The sequence below is a fragment of the Pelobates fuscus genome, chromosome 9 (genome assembly GCF_036172605.1).
Source record: "Pelobates fuscus isolate aPelFus1 chromosome 9, aPelFus1.pri, whole genome shotgun sequence".
In the NCBI taxonomy this organism is placed as follows: domain Eukaryota; kingdom Metazoa; phylum Chordata; class Amphibia; order Anura; family Pelobatidae; genus Pelobates; species Pelobates fuscus.
The window spans coordinates 44,554,413-44,570,572 of NC_086325.1; the positions used below are offsets into that span (position 1 = coordinate 44,554,413).

Genomic DNA, 16,160 nt, shown 5'->3' on the forward strand with positions numbered 1-16,160 from the left:
GACTGAGCGGACAAATTCGGCTCTGCTCATTTCTGGGGAATCGAAAATCAAGATGTTGTTTGCAAAGCTTTGCCTTTCTTCCATCGTTACTTAATCCATCTTTTAAAATTGCTGTCACTGCTTGAAAGAGTGTGCAGTAAGTGGTGCCTCTTTCGGACAAAGGGAGGTTTCTCCAATTTTTTTCACAAGTTGAATCGCTTCTGCAATTTGTCATGCTATGTTTTTTCTTTTTCCCAGATACGCTGCCACATACACCCAAAATTGAGACCGCGTGGCCTAATGGATAAGGCGTCTGACTTTGAATCAGAAGATTGAGAGTTTGAGTCCCTTTGTGGTCCATGTTTATGAAGCTTCAAACACCAATGCAGAAGCCTGTCATGTTCTTCTGAAAAGGGGCAAGTTTATTTGTTACATTTAATGATAAAAATTGGTGCGTTTAACTAAATCAAACAACCCTATGATGGAAAATTACTACAAATATAAGATAAAGGACAGTTTCCTTCAAATCTTTTAAAGCAAACCTTTAAATAAAAGTCATCAGAAACAGAGGGATATATTTGAAGAAGTTACCTGGTGGAAACACTGCTTTTAGCCATTGTTAGAGAAATGAAAACAGAAAAATTCTTTGGAAATCATGCTATTTCTTTCTCATCAACTGATGCAAATCATTGGAATTGCCAGTTATGCCAAAAAGAGAGAACTCTGACAGTGTGTTTCTTACAAAAGGCAGTTTTCTCTCTCAAATTGTTTCACAAGTTTGAAAAAAATGAAGCATCTGCATTAACTCCTAAAGGTGTCCATGTTTTCTGCCAAGTGACCTCATGGAAGAGGAGGATTCTGTTTTGGCTTGTCCTTCCACGTTGTTGTCAAGTTTGAAGAATTGAAACATCTGCATTCCCTTCTAACAGTAGATTTCATCTATTTGACTGAGCGGACAAATTCGGCTCTGCTCATTTCTGGGGAATCGAAAATCAAGATGTTGTTTTGCAAAGCTTTGCCTTTCTTCCATCGTTACTTAATCCATCTTTTAAAATTGCTGTCACTGCTTGAAAGAGTGTGCAGTAAGTGGTGCCTCTTTCGGACAAAGGGAGGTTTCTCCAATTTTTTTTCACAAGTTGAATCGCTTCTGCAATTTGTCATGCTATGTTTTTTCTTTTTCCCAGATACGCTGCCACACACACCCAAAATTGAGACCGCGTGGCCTAATGGATAAGGCGTCTGACTTCGAATCAGAAGATTGAGGGTTCGAGTCCCTTCGTGGTCGATGTTTCTGAAGCTTCAAACACCAATGCAGAAGCCTGTCATGTTCTTATGAAAAGGGGCAAGTTTATTTGTTACTTTTAATGATAAAAATTGGTGCGTTTAACTAAATCAAACAACCCTATGATGGAAAATTACTACAAATATAAGATAAAGGACAGTTTCCTTCAAATCTTTTAAAGCAAACCTTTAAATAAAAGTCATCAGAAACAGAGGGATATATTTGAAGAAGTTACCTGGTGGAAACACTGCTTTTAGCCATTGTTAGAGAAATGAAAACAGAAAAATTCTTTGGAAATCATGCTATTTCTTTCTCATCAACTTATGCAAATCATTGTAATTGCCACTTATGCCAAAAAGAGAGAGCTCTGAAAGTGTGTTTCTAACAAAAGGCAGTTTTCTCTCTCAAATTGTTTCACAAGTTTGAAAAAAATGAAGCATCTGCATTAACTCCTAAAGGTGTCCATGTTTTCTGCCAAGTGACCTCATGGAAGAGGAGGATTCTGTTTTGGCTTGTCCTTCCACGTTGTTGTCGTCAAGTTTGAAGAATTGAAACATCTGCATTCCCTTCTAACAGTAGATTTCCTCTATTTGACTGAGCGGACAAATTCGGCTCTGCTCATTTCTGGGGAATCGAAAATCAAGATGTTGTTTTGCAAAGCTTTGCCTTTCTTCCATCGTTACTTAATCCATCTTTTAAAATTGCTGTCACTGCTTGAAAGAGTGTGCAGTAAGTGGTGCCTCTTTCTGACAAAGGGAGGTTTCTCCAATTTTTTTCACAAGTTGAATCGCTTCTGCAATTTGTCATGCTATGTTTTTTCTTTTTCCCAGATACGCTGCCATACACACCCAAAATTGAGACCGCGTGGCCTAATGGATAAGGCGTCTGACTTCGAATCAGAAGATTGAGGGTTCGAGTCCCTTCGTGGTCGATGTTTATGAAGCTTCAAACACCAATGCCTGTCATGTTCTTCTGAAAAGGGGCAAGTTTATTTGTTACTTTTAATGATAAAAATTGGTGCGTTTAACTAAATCAAACAACCCTATGATGGAAAATTACTACAAATATAAGATAAAGGACAGTTTCCTTCAAATCTTTTAAAGCAAACCTTTAAAAAAAAGTCATCAGAAACAAAGGGATATATTTGAAGAAGTTACTTGGTGGAAACACTGCTTTTAGCCATTGTTAGAGAAATGAAAACAGAAAAATTCTTTGGAAATCATGATATTTCTTTCTCATCAACTTATGCAAATCATTGGAATTGCCACTAATGCCAAAAAGAGAGAGCTCTGAAAGTGTGTTTCTAACAAAAGGCAGTTTTCTCTCTAAAATTGTTTCACAAGTTTGAAAAAAATGAAGCATCTGCATTAACTCCTAAAGGTGTCCATGTTTTCTGCCAAGTGACCTCATGGAAGAGGAGGATTCTGTTTTGGCTTGTCCTTCCACGTTGTTGTCAAGTTTGAAGAATTGAAACATCTGCATTCCCTTCTAACAGTAGATTTCCTCTATTTGACTGAGGGGACAAATTCGGCTCTGCTCATTTCTGGGGAATCGAAAATCAAGATGTTGTTTTGCAAAGCTTTGCCTTTCTTCCATCGTCACTTAATCCATCTTTTAAAATTGCTGTCACTGCTTGAAAGAGTGTGCAGTAAGTGGTGCCTCTTTCGGACAAAGGGAGGTTTCTCCAATTTTTTTCACAAGTTGAATCGCTTCTGCAATTTGTCATGCTATGTTTTTTCTTTTTCAAGTTTGAAGAATTGAAACATCTGCATTCCCTTCTAACAGTAGATTTCATCTATTTGACTGAGCGGACAAATTCGGCTCTGCTCATTTCTGGGGAATCGAAAATCAAGATGTTGTTTTGCAAAGCTTTGCCTTTCTTCCATCGTTACTTAATCCATCTTTTAAAATTGCTGTCACTGCTTGAAAGAGTGTGCAGTAAGTGGTGCCTCTTTCGGACAAAGGGAGGTTTCTCCAATTTTTTTTCACAAGTTGAATCGCATCTGCAATTTGTCATGCTATGTTTTTTCTTTTTCCCAGATACGCTGCCACACACACCCAAAATTGAGACCGCGTGGCCTAATGGATAAGGCGTCTGACTTCGAATCAGAAGATTGAGGGTTCGAGTCCCTTCGTGGTCGATGTTTCTGAAGCTTCAAACACTAATGCAGAAGCCTGTCATGTTCTTATGAAAAGGGGCAAGTTTATTTGTTACTTTTAATGATAAAAATTGGTGCGTTTAACTAAATCAAACAACCCTATGATGGAAAATTACTACAAATATAAGATAAAGGACAGTTTCCTTCAAATCTTTTAAAGCAAACCTTTAAAAAAAAGTCATCAGAAACAGAGGGATATATTTGAAGAAGTTACCTGGTGGAAACACTGCTTTTAGCCATTGTTAGAGAAATGAAAACAGAAAAATTCTTTAGAAAACAATCTATTTCTTTCTCATCAACTTATGCAAATCATTGGAATTGCCACTTATGCCAAAAAGAGAGAGCTCTGAAAGTGTGTTTCTAACAAAAGGCAGTTTTCTCTCTCAAATTGTGTCACAAGTTTGAAAAAAATGAAGCATCTGCATTAACTCCTAAAGGTGTCCATGTTTTCTGCCAAGTGACCTCATGGAAGAGGAGGATTCTGTTTTGGCTTGTCCTTCCACGTTGTTGTCAAGTTTGAAGAATTGAAACATCTGCATTCCCTTCTAACAGTAGATTTCCTCTATTTGACTGAGCGGACAAATTCGGCTCTGCTCATTTCTGGGGAATCGAAAATCAAGATGTTGTTTTGCAAAGCTTTGCCTTTCTTCCATCGTTACTTAATCCATCTTTTAAAATTGCTGTCACTGCTTGAAAGAGTGTGCAGTAAGTGGTGCCTCTTTCGGACAAAGGGAGGTTTCTCCAATTTTTTTCACAAGTTGAATCGCTTCTGCAATTTGTCATGCTATGTTTTTTCTGTTTCCCAGATACGCTGCCAAACACACCCAAAATTGAGACCGCGTGGCCTAATGGATAAGGCGTCTGACTTTGAATCAGAAGATTGAGAGTTTGAGTCCCTTCGTGGTCCATGTTTATGAAGCTTCAAACACCAATGCAGAAGCCTGTCATGTTCTTCTGAAAAGGGGCAAGTTTATTTGTTACTTTTAATGATAAAAATTGGTGCGTTTAACTAAATCAAACAACCCTATGATGGAAAATTACTACAAATATAAGATAAAGGACAGTTTCCTTCAAATCTTTTAAAGCAAACCTTTAAATAAAAGTCATCAGAAACAGAGGGATATATTTGAAGAAGTTACCTGGTGGAAACACTGCTTTTAGCCATTGTTAGAGAAATGAAAACAGAAAAATTCTTTGGAAATCATGCTATTTCTTTCTCATCAACTGATGCAAATCATTGGAATTGCCAGTTATGCCAAAAAGAGAGAACTCTGACAGTGTGTTTCTTACAAAAGGCAGTTTTCTCTCTCAAATTGTTTCACAAGTTTGAAAAAAATGAAGCATCTGCATTAACTCCTAAAGGTGTCCATGTTTTCTGCCAAGTGACCTCATGGAAGAGGAGGATTCTGTTTTGGCTTGTCCTTCCACGTTGTTGTCGTCAAGTTTGAAGAATTGAAACATCTGCATTCCCTTCTAACAGTAGATTTCCTCTATTTGACTGAGCGGACAAATTCGGCTCTGCTCATTTCTGGGGAATCGAAAATCAAGATGTTGTTTTGCAAAGCTTTGCCTTTCTTCCATCGTTACTTAATCCATCTTTTAAAATTGCTGTCACTGCTTGAAAGAGTGTGCAGTAAGTGGTGCCTCTTTCGGACAAAGGGAGGTTTCTCCAATTTTTTTCACAAGTTGAATCGCTTCTGCAATTTGTCATGCTATGTTTTTTCTGTTTCCCAGATACGCTGCCAAACACACCCAAAATTGAGACCGCGTGGCCTAATGGATAAGGCGTCTGACTTTGAATCAGAAGATTGAGAGTTTGAGTCCCTTCGTGGTCCATGTTTATGAAGCTTCAAACACCAATGCAGAAGCCTGTCATGTTCTTCTGAAAAGGGGCAAGTTTATTTGTTACTTTTAATGATAAAAATTGGTGCGTTTAACTAAATCAAACAACCCTATGATGGAAAATTACTACAAATATAAGATAAAGGACAGTTTCCTTCAAATCTTTTAAAGCAAACCTTTAAATAAAAGTCATCAGAAACAGAGGGATATATTTGAAGAAGTTACCTGGTGGAAACACTGCTTTTAGCCATTGTTAGAGAAATGAAAACAGAAAAATTCTTTGGAAATCATGCTATTTCTTTCTCATCAACTGATGCAAATCATTGGAATTGCCAGTTATGCCAAAAAGAGAGAACTCTGACAGTGTGTTTCTTACAAAAGGCAGTTTTCTCTCTCAAATTGTTTCACAAGTTTGAAAAAAATGAAGCATCTGCATTAACTCCTAAAGGTGTCCATGTTTTCTGCCAAGTGACCTCATGGAAGAGGAGGATTCTGTTTTGGCTTGTCCTTCCACGTTGTTGTCGTCAAGTTTGAAGAATTGAAACATCTGCATTCCCTTCTAACAGTAGATTTCCTCTATTTGACTGAGGGGACAAATTCGGCTCTGCTCATTTCTGGGGAATCGAAAATCAAGATGTTGTTTTGCAAAGCTTTGCCTTTCTTCCATCGTTACTTAATCCATCTTTTAAAATTGCTGTCACTGCTTGAAAGAGTGTGCAGTAAGTGGTGCCTCTTTCGGACAAAGGCAGGTTTCTCCAATTTTTTTCACAAGTTGAATCGCTTCTGCAATTTGTCATGCTATGTTTTTTCTGTTTCCCAGATACGCTGCCATACACACCCAAAATTGAGACCGCGTGGCCTAATGGATAAGGCGTCTGACTTCGAATCAGAAGATTGAGGGTTCGAGTCCCTTCGTGGTCGATGTTTATGAAGCTTCAAACACCACTGCAGAAGCCTGTCATGTTCTTCTGAAAAGGGGCAAGTTTATTTGTTACTTTTAATGATAAAAATTGGTGCGTTTAACTAAATCAAACAACCCTATGATGGAAAATTACTACAAATATAAGATAAAGGACAGTTTCCTTCAAATCTTTTAAAGCAAACCTTTAAATAAAAGTCATCAGAAACAGAGGGATATATTTGAAGAAGTTACCTGGTGGAAACACTGCTTTTAGCCATTGTTAGAGAAATGAAAACAGAAAAATTCTTTGGAAATCATGCTATTTCTTTCTCATCAACTTATGCAAATCATTGGAATTGCCACTTATGCCAAAAAGAGAGAGCTCTGAAAGTGAGTTTCTAACAAAAGGCAGTTTTCTCTCTCAAATTGTTTCACAAGTTTGAAAAAAATGAAGCATCTGCATTAACTCCTAAAGGTGTCCATGTTTTCTGCCAAGTGACCTCATGGAAGAGGAGGATTCTGTTTCGGCTTGTCCTTCCACGTTGTTGTCGTCAAGTTTGAAGAATTGAAACATCTGCATTCCCTTCTAACAGTAGATTTCCTCTATTTGACTGAGGGGACAAATTCGGCTCTGCTCATTTCTGGGGAATCGAAAATCAAGATGTTGTTTTGCAAAGCTTTGCCTTTCTTCCATCGTTACTTAATCCATCTTTTAAAATTGCTGTCACTGCTTGAAAGAGTGTGCAGTAAGTGGTGCCTCTTTCGGACAAAGGCAGGTTTCTCCAATTTTTTTCACAAGTTGAATCGCTTCTGCAATTTGTCATGCTATGTTTTTTCTTTTTCCCAGATACGCTGCCACATCACACCCAAAATTGAGACCGCGTGGCCTAATGGATAAGGCGTCTGACTTCGAATCAGAAGATTGAGGGTTTGAGTCCCTTCGTGGTCGATGTTTATGAAGCTTCAAACACCAATGAAGAAGCCTGTCATGTTCTTCTGAAAAGGGGCAAGTTTATTTGTTACTTTTAATGATAAAAATTGGTGCGTTTAACTAAATCAAACAACCCTATGATGGAAAATTACTACAAATATAAGATAAAGGACAGTTTCCTTCAAATCTTTTAAAGCAAACCTTTAAATAAAAGTCATCAGAAACAGAGGGATATATTTGAAGAAGTTACCTGGTGGAAACACTGCTTTTAGCCATTGTTAGAGAAATGAAAACAGAAAAATTCTTTGGAAATCATGCTATTTCTTTCTCATCAACTTATGCAAATCATTGGAATTGCCACTTATGCCAAAAAGAGAGAGCTCTGAAAGTGTGTTTCTAACAAAAGGCAGTTTTCTCTCTCAAATTGTTTCACAAGTTTGAAAAAAATGAAGCATCTGCATTAACTCCTAAAGGTGTCCATGTTTTCTGCCAAGTGACCTCATGGAAGAGGAGGATTCTGTTTTGGCTTGTCCTTCCACGTTGTTGTCGTCAAGTTTGAAGAATTGAAACATCTGCATTCCCTTCTAACAGTAGATTTCCTCTATTTGACTGAGTGGACAAATTCGGCTCTGCTCATTTCTGGGGAATCGAAAATCAAGATGTTGTTTTGCAAAGCTTTGCCTTTCTTCCATCGTTACTTAATCCATCTTTTAAAATTGCTGTCACTGCTTGAAAGAGTGTGCAGTAAGTGGTGCCTCTTTCGGACAAAGGGAGGTTTCTCCAATTTTTTTCACAAGTTGAATCGCTTCTGCAATTTGTCATGCTATGTTTTTTCTCTTTCCCAGATACGCTGCCACACACACCCAAAATTGAGACCGCGTGGCCTAATGGCTAAGGTGTCTGACTTTGAATCAGAAGATTGAGAGTTCGAGTCCCTTCGTGGTCGATGTTTATGAAGCTTCAAACACCAATGAAGAAGCCTGTCATGTTCTTCTGAAAAGGGGCAAGTTTATTTGTTACTTTTAATGATAAAAATTGGTGCGTTTAACTAAATCAAACAACCCTATGATGGAAAATTACTACAAATATAAGATAAAGGACAGTTTCCTTCAAATCTTTTAAAGCAAACCTTTAAATAAAAGTCATCAGAAACAGAGGGATATATTTGAAGAAGTTACCTGGTGGAAACACTGCTTTTAGCCATTGTTAGAGAAATGAAAACAGAAAAATTCTTTGGAAATCATGCTATTTCTTTCTCATCAACTTATGCAAATCATTGGAATTGCCACTTATGCCAAAAAGAGAGAGCTCTGAAAGTGTGTTTCTAACAAAAGGCAGTTTTCTCTCTCAAATTGTTTCACAAGTTTGAAAAAAATGAAGCATCTGCATTAACTCCTAAAGGTGTCCATGTTTTCTGCCAAGTGACCTCATGGAAGAGAAGGATTCTGTTTCGGCTTGTCCTTCCACGTTGTTGTCGTCAAGTTTGAAGAATTGAAACATCTGCATTCCCTTCTAACAGTAGATTTCCTCTATTTGACTGAGGGGACAAATTCGGCTCTGCTCATTTCTGGGGAATCGAAAATCAAGATGTTGTTTTGCAAAGCTTTGCCTTTCTTCCATCGTTACTTAATCCATCTTTTAAAATTGCTGTCACTGCTTGAAAGAGTGTGCAGTAAGTGGTGCCTCTTTCGGACAAAGGAAGGTTTCTCCAATTTTTTTCACAAGTTGAATCGCTTCTGCAATTTGTCATGCTATGTTTTTTCTTTTTCCCAGATACGCTGCCACATCACACCCAAAATTGAGACCGCGTGGCCTAATGGATAAGGCGTCTGACTTCGAATCAGAAGATTGAGGGTTTGAGTCCCTTCGTGGTCGATGTTTATGAAGCTTCAAACACCAATGAAGAAGCCTGTCATGTTCTTCTGAAAAGGGGCAAGTTTGTTTGTTACTTTTAATGATAAAAATTGGTGCGTTTAACTAAATCAAACAACCCTATGATGGAAAATTACTACAAATATAAGATAAAGGACAGTTTCCTTCAAATCTTTTAAAGCAAACCTTTAAATAAAAGTCATCAGAAACAGAGGGATATATTTGAAGAAGTTACCTGGTGGAAACACTGCTTTTAGCCATTGTTAGAGAAATGAAAACAGAAAAATTCTTTGGAAATCATGCTATTTCTTTCTCATCAACTTATGCAAATCATTGGAATTGCCACTTATGCCAAAAAGAGAGAGCTCTGAAAGTGTGTTTCTAACAAAAGGCAGTTTTCTCTCTCAAATTGTTTCACAAGTTTGAAAAAAATGAAGCATCTGCATTAACTCCTAAAGGTGTCCATGTTTTCTGCCAAGTGACCTCATGGAAGAGGAGGATTCTGTTTTGGCTTGTCCTTCCACGTTGTTGTCGTCAAGTTTGAAGAATTGAAACATCTGCATTCCCTTCTAACAGTAGATTTCCTCTATTTGACTGAGCGGACAAATTCGGCTCTGCTCATTTCTGGGGAATCGAAAATCAAGATGTTGTTTTGCAAAGCTTTGCCTTTCTTCCATCATTACTTAATCCATCTTTTAAAATTGCTGTCACTGCTTGAAAGAGTGTGCAGTAAGTGGTGCCTCTTTCGGACAAAGGCAGGTTTCTCCAATTTTTTTTCACAAGTTGAATCGCTTCTGCAATTTGTCATGCTGTGTTTTTTCTTTTTCCCAGATACGCTGCCACATCACACCCAAAATTGAGACCGCGTGGCCTAATGGCTAAGGCGTCTGACTTTGAATCAGAAGATTGAGAGTTTCAGTCCCTTTGTGGTCCATGTTTATGAAGCTTCAAACACCAATGCAGAAGCCTGTCATGTTCTTCTGAAAAGGGGCAAGTTTATTTGTTACTTTTAATGATAAAAATTGGTGCGTTTAACTAAATCAAACAACCCTATGATGGAAAATTACTACAAATATAAGATAAAGGACAGTTTCCTTCAAATCTTTTAAAGCAAACCTTTAAATAAAAGTCATCAGAAACAGAGGGATATATTTGAAGAAGTTACCTGGTGGAAACACTGCTTTTAGCCATTGTTAGAGAAATGAAAACAGAAAAATTCTTTGGAAATCATGCTATTTCTTTCTCATCAACTTATGCAAATCATTGGAATTGCCACTTATGCCAAAAAGAGAGAGCTCTGAAAGTGTGTTTCTAACAAAAGGCAGTTTTCTCTCTCAAATTGTTTCACAAGTTTGAAAAAAATGAAGCATCTGCATTAACTCCTAAAGGTGTCCATGTTTTCTGCCAAGTGACCTCATGGAAGAGGAGGATTCTGTTTTGGCTTGTCCTTCCACGTTGTTGTCGTCAAGTTTGAAGAATTGAAACATCTGCATTCCCTTCTAACAGTAGATTTCCTCTATTTGACTGAGTGGACAAATTCGGCTCTGCTCATTTCTGGGGAATCGAAAATCAAGATGTTGTTTTGCAAAGCTTTGCCTTTCTTCCATCGTTACTTAATCCATCTTTTAAAATTGCTGTCACTGCTTGAAAGAGTGTGCAGTAAGTGGTGCCTCTTTCGGACAAAGGGAGGTTTCTCCAATTTTTTTCACAAGTTGAATCGCTTCTGCAATTTGTCATGCTATGTTTTTTCTTTTTCCCAGATACGCTGCCACACACACCCAAAATTGAGACCGAGTGGCCTAATGGATAAGGCGTCTGTCTTTGAATCAGAAGATTGAGGGTTCGAGTCCCTTTGTGGTCGATGTTTATGAAGCTTCAAACACCAATGCAGAAGCCTGTCATGTTCTTCTGAAAAGGGGCAAGTTTATTTGTTACTTTTAATGATAAAAATTGGTGCATTTAACTAAATCAAACAACCCTATGATGGAAAATTACTACAAATATAAGATAAAGGACAGTTTCCTTCAAATCTTTTAAAGCAAACCTTTAAATAAAAGTCATCAGAAACAGAGGGATATATTTGAAGAAGTTACCTGGTGGAAACACTACTTTTAGCCATTGTTAGAGAAATGAAAACAGAAAAATTCTTTGGAAATCATGCTATTTCTTTCTCATCAACTTATGCAAATCATTGGAATTGCCACTTATGCCAAAAAGAGAGAGCTCTGAAAGTGTGTTTCTAACAAAAGGCAGTTTTCTCTCTCAAATTGTTTCACAAGTTTGAAAAAAATGAAGCATCTGCATTAACTCCTAAAAGTGTCCATGTTTTCTGCCAAGTGACCTCATGGAAGAGGAGGATTCTGTTTTGGCTTGTCCTTCCACGTTGTTGTCGTCAAGTTTGAAGAATTGAAACATCTGCATTCCCTTCTAACAGTAGATTTCCTCTATTTGACTGAGCGGACAAATTCGGCTCTGCTCATTTCTGGGGAATCGAAAATCAAGATGTTGTTTTGCAAAGCTTTGCCTTTCTTCCATCGTTACTTAATCCATCTTTTAAAATTGCTGTCACTGCTTGAAAGAGTGTGCAGTAAGTGGTGCCTCTTTCGGACAAAGGGAGGTTTCTCCAATTTTTTTCACAAGTTGAATCGCTTCTGCAATTTGTCATGCTATGTTTTTTCTTTTTCCCAGATACGCTGCCACACACACCCAAAATTGAGACCGCGTGGCCTAATGGATAAGGCGTCTGACTTTGAATCAGAAGATTGAGGGTTCGAGTCCCTTTGTGGTCGATGTTTATGAAGCTTCAAACACCAATGCAGAAGCCTGTCATGTTCTTCTGAAAAGGGGTAAGTTTATTTGTTACTTTTAATGATAAAAATTGGTGCGTTTAACTAAATCAAACAACCCTATGATGGAAAATTACTACAAATATAAGATAAAGGACAGTTTCCTTCAAATCTTTTAAAGCAAACCTTTAAATAAAAGTCATCAGAAACAGAGGGATATATTTGAAGAAGTTACCTGGTGGAAACACTGCTTTTAGCCATTGTTAGAGAAATGAAAACAGAAAAATTCTTTGGAAATCATGCTATTTCTTTCTCATCAACTTATGCAAATCATTGGAATTGCCACTTATGCCAAAAAGAGAGAGCTCTGAAAGTGTGTTTCTAACAAAAGGCAGTTTTCTCTCTCAAATTGTTTCACAAGTTTGAAAAAAATGAAGCATCTGCATTAACTCCTAAAGGTGTCCATGTTTTCTGCCAAGTGACCTCATGGAAGAGGAGGATTCTGTTTTGGCTTGTCCTTCCACGTTGTTGTCGTCAAGTTTGAAGAATTGAAACATCTGCATTCCCTTCTAACAGTAGATTTCCTCTATTTGACTGAGCGGACAAATTCGGCTCTGCTCATTTCTGGGGAATCGAAAATCAAGATGTTGTTTTGCAAAGCTTTGCCTTTCTTCCATCGTTACTTAATCCATCTTTTAAAATTGCTGTCACTGCTTGAAAGAGTGTGCAGTAAGTGGTGCCTCTTTCGGACAAAGGGAGGTTTCTCCAATTTTTTTCACAAGTTGAATCGCTTCTGCAATTTGTCATGCTATGTTTTTTCTGTTTCCCAGATACGCTGCCACATCACACCCAAAATTGAGACCGCGTGGCCTAATGGATAAGGCGTCTGACTTCGAATCAGAAGATTGAGAGTTCGAGTCCCTTCGTGGTCGATGTTTATGAAGCTTCAAACACCAATGAAGAAGCCTGTCATGTTCTTCTGAAAAGGGGCAAGTTTATTTGTTACTTTTAATGATAAAAATTGGTGCGTTTAACTAAATCAAACAACCCTATGATGGAAAATTACTACAAATATAAGATAAAGGACAGTTTCCTTCAAATCTTTTAAAGCAAACCTTTAAATAAAAGTCATCAGAAACAGAGGGATATATTTGAAGAAGTTACCTGGTGGAAACACTGCTTTTAGCCATTGTTAGAGAAATGAAAACAGAAAAATTCTTTGGAAATCATGCTATTTCTTTCTCATCAACTTATGCAAATCATTGGAATTGCCACTTATGCCAAAAAGAGAGAGCTCTGAAAGTGTGTTTCTAACAAAAGGCAGTTTTCTCTCTCAAATTGTTTCACAAGTTTGAAAAAAATGAAGCATCTGCATTAACTCCTAAAGGTGTCCATGTTTTCTGCCAAGTGACCTCATGGAAGAGGAGGATTCTGTTTTGGCTTGTCCTTCCACGTTGTTGTCGTCAAGTTTGAAGAATTGAAACATCTGCATTCCCTTCTAACAGTAGATTTCCTCTATTTGAGCGGACAAATTCGGCTCTGCTCATTTCTGGGGAATCGAAAATCAAGATGTTGTTTTGCAAAGCTTTGCCTTTCTTCCATCGTTACTTAATCCATCTTTTAAAATTGCTGTCACTGCTTGAAAGAGTGTGCAGTAAGTGGTGCCTCTTTCGGACAAAGGGAGGTTTCTCCAATTTTTTTCACAAGTTGAATCGCTTCTGCAATTTGTCATGCTATGTTTTTTCTTTTTCCCAGATACGCTGCCACACACACCCAAAATTGAGACCGCGTGGCCTAATGGATATGGCGTCTGACTTTGAATCAGAAGATTGAGGGTTCGAGTCCCTTCGTGGTCGATGTTTATGAAGCTTCAAACACCAATGCAGAACCCTGTCATGTTCTTCTGAAAAGGGGCAAGTTTATTTGTTACATTTAATGATAAAAAATGGTGCGTTTAACTAAATCAAACAACCCTATGATGGAAAATTACTACAAATATAAGATAAAGGACAGTTTCCTTCAAATCTTTTAAAGCAAACCTTTAAATAAAAGTCATCAGAAACAGAGGGATATATTTGAAGAAGTTACCTGGTGGAAACACTGCTTTTAGCCATTGTTAGAGAAATGAAAACAGAAAAATTCTTTGGAAATCATGCTATTTCTTTCTCATCAACTTATGCAAATCATTGGAATTGCCACTTATGCCAAAAAGAGAGAGCTCTGAAAGTGTGTTTCTAACAAAAGGCAGTTTTCTCTCTCAAATTGTTTCACAAGTTTGAAAAAAATGAAGCATCTGCATTAACTCCTAAAGGTGTCCATGTTTTCTGCCAAGTGACCTCATGGAAGAGGAGGATTCTGTTTCGGCTTGTCCTTCCACGTTGTTGTCGTCAAGTTTGAAGAATTGAAACATCTGCATTCCCTTCTAACAGTAGATTTCCTCTATTTGACTGAGGGGACAAATTCGGCTCTGCTCATTTCTGGGGAATCGAAAATCAAGATGTTGTTTTGCAAAGCTTTGCCTTTCTTCCATCGTTACTTAATCCATCTTTTAAAATTGCTGTCACTGCTTGAAAGAGTGTGCAGTAAGTGGTGCCTCTTTCGGACAAAGGCAGGTTTCTCCAATTTTTTTCACAAGTTGAATCGCTTCTGCAATTTGTCATGCTATGTTTTTTCTTTTTCCCAGATACGCTGCCACATCACACCCAAAATTGAGACCGCGTGGCCTAATGGATAAGGCGTCTGACTTCGAATCAGAAGATTGAGGGTTTGAGTCCCTTCGTGGTCGATGTTTATGAAGCTTCAAACACCAATGAAGAAGCCTGTCATGTTCTTCTGAAAAGGGGCAAGTTTATTTGTTACTTTTAATGATAAAAATTGGTGCGTTTAACTAAATCAAACAACCCTATGATGGAAAATTACTACAAATATAAGATAAAGGACAGTTTCCTTCAAATCTTTTAAAGCAAACCTTTAAATAAAAGTCATCAGAAACAGAGGGATATATTTGAAGAAGTTACCTGGTGGAAACACTGCTTTTAGCCATTGTTAGAGAAATGAAAACAGAAAAATTCTTTGGAAATCATGCTATTTCTTTCTCATCAACTTATGCAAATCATTGGAATTGCCACTTATGCCAAAAAGAGAGAGCTCTGAAAGTGTGTTTCTAACAAAAGGCAGTTTTCTCTCTCAAATTGTTTCACAAGTTTGAAAAAAATGAAGCATCTGCATTAACTCCTAAAGGTGTCCATGTTTTCTGCCAAGTGACCTCATGGAAGAGGAGGATTCTGTTTTGGCTTGTCCTTCCACGTTGTTGTCGTCAAGTTTGAAGAATTGAAACATCTGCATTCCCTTCTAACAGTAGATTTCCTCTATTTGACTGAGTGGACAAATTCGGCTCTGCTCATTTCTGGGGAATCGAAAATCAAGATGTTGTTTTGCAAAGCTTTGCCTTTCTTCCATCGTTACTTAATCCATCTTTTAAAATTGCTGTCACTGCTTGAAAGAGTGTGCAGTAAGTGGTGCCTCTTTCGGACAAAGGGAGGTTTCTCCAATTTTTTTCACAAGTTGAATCGCTTCTGCAATTTGTCATGCTATGTTTTTTCTCTTTCCCAGATACGCTGCCACACACACCCAAAATTGAGACCGCGTGGCCTAATGGCTAAGGTGTCTGACTTTGAATCAGAAGATTGAGAGTTCGAGTCCCTTCGTGGTCGATGTTTATGAAGCTTCAAACACCAATGAAGAAGCCTGTCATGTTCTTCTGAAAAGGGGCAAGTTTATTTGTTACTTTTAATGATAAAAATTGGTGCGTTTAACTAAATCAAACAACCCTATGATGGAAAATTACTACAAATATAAGATAAAGGACAGTTTCCTTCAAATCTTTTAAAGCAAACCTTTAAATAAAAGTCATCAGAAACAGAGGGATATATTTGAAGAAGTTACCTGGTGGAAACACTGCTTTTAGCCATTGTTAGAGAAATGAAAACAGAAAAATTCTTTGGAAATCATGCTATTTCTTTCTCATCAACTTATGCAAATCATTGGAATTGCCACTTATGCCAAAAAGAGAGAGCTCTGAAAGTGTGTTTCTAACAAAAGGCAGTTTTCTCTCTCAAATTGTTTCACAAGTTTGAAAAAAATGAAGCATCTGCATTAACTCCTAAAGGTGTCCATGTTTTCTGCCAAGTGACCTCATGGAAGAGGAGGATTCTGTTTTGGCTTGTCCTTCCACGTTGTTGTCGTCAAGTTTGAAGAATTGAAACATCTGCATTCCCTTCTAACAGTAGATTTCCTCTATTTGACTGAGCGGACAAATTCGGCTCTGCTCATTTCTGGGGAATCGAAAATCAAGATGTTGTTTTGCAAAGCTTTGCCTTTCTTCCATCATTACTTAATCCATCTTTTA

The 16,160-nt window shown here is 37.6% G+C and overlaps 11 non-coding genes across 11 annotated transcripts; all 11 read left to right on the forward strand.

Moving 5' to 3' along the window:
* The first annotated feature begins 1,191 nt into the window (after positions 1–1,191).
* On the forward strand, positions 1,192–1,264 carry TRNAR-UCG (transfer RNA arginine (anticodon UCG)). Its single transcript has one exon. It is a non-coding gene; the product is annotated as a tRNA-Arg (tRNA).
* Positions 1,265–2,119: 855 nt separating this feature from the next.
* Positions 2,120–2,192, forward strand: TRNAR-UCG (transfer RNA arginine (anticodon UCG)). Its single transcript has one exon. It is a non-coding gene; the product is annotated as a tRNA-Arg (tRNA).
* A 1,137-nt stretch (positions 2,193–3,329) lies between these two features.
* TRNAR-UCG (transfer RNA arginine (anticodon UCG)) lies at positions 3,330–3,402 on the forward strand. Its single transcript has one exon. It is a non-coding gene; the product is annotated as a tRNA-Arg (tRNA).
* Positions 3,403–6,110: 2,708 nt separating this feature from the next.
* On the forward strand, positions 6,111–6,183 carry TRNAR-UCG (transfer RNA arginine (anticodon UCG)). Its single transcript has one exon. It is a non-coding gene; the product is annotated as a tRNA-Arg (tRNA).
* Positions 6,184–7,039: 856 nt separating this feature from the next.
* TRNAR-UCG (transfer RNA arginine (anticodon UCG)) lies at positions 7,040–7,112 on the forward strand. The gene has a single exon. It is a non-coding gene; the product is annotated as a tRNA-Arg (tRNA).
* An 855-nt stretch (positions 7,113–7,967) lies between these two features.
* On the forward strand, positions 7,968–8,040 carry TRNAQ-UUG (transfer RNA glutamine (anticodon UUG)). The gene has a single exon. It is a non-coding gene; the product is annotated as a tRNA-Gln (tRNA).
* Positions 8,041–8,896: 856 nt separating this feature from the next.
* TRNAR-UCG (transfer RNA arginine (anticodon UCG)) lies at positions 8,897–8,969 on the forward strand. Its single transcript has one exon. It is a non-coding gene; the product is annotated as a tRNA-Arg (tRNA).
* Positions 8,970–11,682: 2,713 nt separating this feature from the next.
* Positions 11,683–11,755, forward strand: TRNAQ-UUG (transfer RNA glutamine (anticodon UUG)). Its single transcript has one exon. It is a non-coding gene; the product is annotated as a tRNA-Gln (tRNA).
* A 1,780-nt stretch (positions 11,756–13,535) lies between these two features.
* TRNAQ-UUG (transfer RNA glutamine (anticodon UUG)) lies at positions 13,536–13,608 on the forward strand. Its single transcript has one exon. It is a non-coding gene; the product is annotated as a tRNA-Gln (tRNA).
* Positions 13,609–14,464: 856 nt separating this feature from the next.
* TRNAR-UCG (transfer RNA arginine (anticodon UCG)) lies at positions 14,465–14,537 on the forward strand. Its single transcript has one exon. It is a non-coding gene; the product is annotated as a tRNA-Arg (tRNA).
* Positions 14,538–15,392: 855 nt separating this feature from the next.
* TRNAQ-UUG (transfer RNA glutamine (anticodon UUG)) lies at positions 15,393–15,465 on the forward strand. Its single transcript has one exon. It is a non-coding gene; the product is annotated as a tRNA-Gln (tRNA).
* The last annotated feature ends 695 nt before the right edge of the window (positions 15,466–16,160 follow it).